Below are 3218 nucleotides of genomic sequence, written 5' to 3'. Positions count from 1 at the left end.
GATACACACTTTCTGGGTTCACTAACTGCGCTTCCTGCTATCATTGTTGTCCATGAAACCACATCTCTCTGAGACATTTTGTCAAACATTTGGCACGCATTCTCTAAATTCCCACATTTAGCATACATGTCTATCAGTACATTCCCCATATAAACATCCAATTCAAATCCAGCTCCAACATATGATCAACAATCTCCTGAAGCATCATTGAGTCACTCTTAAATGAACCGGATGTATTTTCCAGTTGTAGAAAGACCAACGGTGACAAGGCATTACTCATAACTTTTAGACCCCGTACTTGTGACAAACCGTTCCATAGAAGAGTAACATTTTCTTGTAATCTGACAAGAAGCTCATGACTTTCTTCCAAAACATCAATTGCTCTAATTGCAGCACTTGCTAGACAAGGTGGCAAGGATGCGGAAAAGTAGTAACCTGCACCATGGAGACGCTGGTGATCAACAACTTTTTGCACTTCCTGTACAAAAGCCTCCAGTAGTTGCCAAAGCATACCCCATACCAGTAGTTATAATATCAACTTTTTGAATCGGAATTCCATAATGTTCTGTAAGACCTCTTCCAGTTTTACCCAGCACACCAAATGAGTTGCTTTCATCAACCAATACTCTGAACTTATACTTCTCTTTCAATCTTATAATTTCATCCAAGGGAACCATTTGACCTGAATTCTGATATTTAGTGACACCCATTAGAAAAGGTACATACAACAATTTCAGTCCATTTGTGGTGACAGTCTCATATTTGGCTTGAGAAATATGATACCAGGAGATAGTACGTAGGCCCAACACTTTATGCCAGCTCCCAATAACTCAGAAAACTCTCCCAGTTGTCATTAGTTCGAATGTCTTGCCCAGATATTGGTCTTTGCTCTGAAAGAATGCCTCACACCTAGCCAATGAAGAAGGGACTCAACTCCAAGTATGTCGTTGCCATTTCTCTTTGAAATAATACCCAACAGAGATAGATAAGTGCCCACGACTCCTTCAGCAAAGGTACACGACTACCCCAGCAAGCATAGGGTATTCAACCAGTCAAATAATCTTTGAGTTCTCAGAGAGCCATAAGCCAACATCAAGAAGTAACTGGTTTCCTGAGGCGTCACGTGAATCCATATTTTGTACACTCTCAACAACAAGTTCTTGTTTAGCGTCTTCAGCTACAACTATAACTATGTGTCCATTTTCCTTCAAGCGCTTTTAAACAAATTCATAAAGGCCACCTTCACCTTCAAGGTAAAATGGTGATTTCAGGATTAGACAACAATCCACATCCCAGCTTGCAAGTGTGGCATACATGGCAATGTACCCACTGTAGCGACCCATGAGCTTGACAAGGCCTATGCCATTCTTAACACTCTCTGCTTCTACATGTGCTGCATTTATAGCCCATTGGGCTTCCTTGCAATATCGTTGTCAATAGTTTTGGGGATTCCCGCAACTGCAACTTTCAAACCACGCTTTCGAATTTCCTCATAAATAATAGTTGCTCCTCTTTGGGTTCCATCCCCTCAATTATATAAACCTGATTAATGCCACGGTCTTGAATGCTGTCAACTATTTTTGATGTCTCATGACCACCCCTTGAAGTGCCAAGAATAGTGCCTCCACGTTTGTGAATATCATTCACAGTCTTCGGTGTTAATGGAATGGTATTGCGAGCATAAAACCCTTTGTATCCTCCCTCAATCCCAATGATCTCATGAACTCCATACATATTATATAATCCACATACAATTTCTCGTATGACAGTATTCAGCCCCGGACATAATCCACCACATGTTACCACACAAGCACGCACTTCATCCATTCTCGAGGACCTGCCCGACAAAAGTGAACTCCTCTTGGGTTGTTCAATCGCACAACATTATCCTTTGCAACTAAATCATCAGGATTGACAAAGTATTGCATGACAAATGAATAAGCAGGATTATCCTGCAAAGGGTTTGGATTTTAGTTTTTCTAGGCATAATAGTTAAGAATATGTGTTTTCGGTTACAGATTTGAATACAAAAAAAATATATTAGAGTATGTACACATCATTGCTTGACAAATTATTCAATAAAATGCATCTCTTTAGAACCTTGTCATACACATTTGGATCCAATAGGAGTCCTCATTCATGAAAGATGCCCATGGCTTCCTCCAAGTGTTAGGTTCATTATAAACTATACATTTTCTGAGTTTCAATTAGTTAGAGTTGAGGATAAACAATACAAAATGTAATGGCATTGACATGGTAATGGAGTTTGATTTTGGGATGTTAATGTTTTCCTCTTTGTATCTAGAGGAATTTGGTAATTGGTCTCATTCATACTCTAAAATATACTCATATAATATGGAGTCCATTGCATTGCACAAAACATATTTCTCTTTTCTCTTAGTAGATTTTAATACATTAAAGTTGTCAAATGTGAACAACAATAGATTTGTATGTTAGAATCACATACAATATACAATACTATTATCTTAAAGCATGTAGCACTAGCCATTCTATATACATCAATTGGATAGTATACATCTAACAATAGTGTCAATATGGAGTCGATTGAGACAGCTAGGCATCCACTTTGAAAACTAATCTAACATTGTTGATGGAATTTCTAGAGGACACCTAGTATAATAATGTGATTAAAATGGTAAGCTAATGTTTATGTGAACGCTCAAAATATTTAAGATGGATTTAGGATGGTTGTTTAGGGATATCTAAAGATATTTGAGGGTGACTAGCAGTGCATGGTAGCACTTGCTTAGATAGAAATGGGAGAGGATTTAGTAGACCCATGGTTATCATCTCAATATTAGAAATAGTCATTTACAAGTATAACAAAAGGAAAACTTGCATCTATCATTATGCAAAACATGTGTGAGCCGAGTAAGAATTGACAAGGCCCTAAGTTGTGCTAATAAGTCTTATGTATCATACAGATATTTGAACAATTCAAAATGGTGAGGACGTGAAGAAATCAAGGTCAAGGAGGATCATCATAAGGACCTCCTACAAATGACCCATTACCTTCACCGGAGTTGACTCTCATCTTGCGTTCCCTAGAAGCAATTAATGAGACCTTAAAAGGGCGCCAAAAAAATGAAGTGGAAGTGGAGCACCCTCCATCAGGGTTAGGAAATCTCGATGGATCAAGAGACTTTGATAGAGGACCTCCAATCGAGGACATTACTAGGGAGCTCCAAAAAATTAAG

The 3218-nt window shown here is 38.3% G+C and overlaps 1 pseudogene; it reads right to left on the bottom strand.

Annotated features, from left to right (window-relative positions):
- Nucleotides 1-1052: 1052 nt before the first annotated feature.
- On the bottom strand, nt 1053-1970 carry LOC149144038 (ATP-dependent 6-phosphofructokinase 3 pseudogene; annotated as a pseudogene).
- Between the last annotated feature and the right edge of the window lie 1248 nt (nt 1971-3218).

Source organism: Pinus tabuliformis, chromosome X, assembly GCF_031772625.1.
Source record: "Pinus tabuliformis cultivar Carrire ecotype Pingquan chromosome X, CPIR1, whole genome shotgun sequence".
Lineage (NCBI taxonomy): Eukaryota > Viridiplantae > Streptophyta > Pinopsida > Pinales > Pinaceae > Pinus > Pinus tabuliformis.
This window is presented reverse-complemented; position numbering and strand designations above follow the sequence as displayed.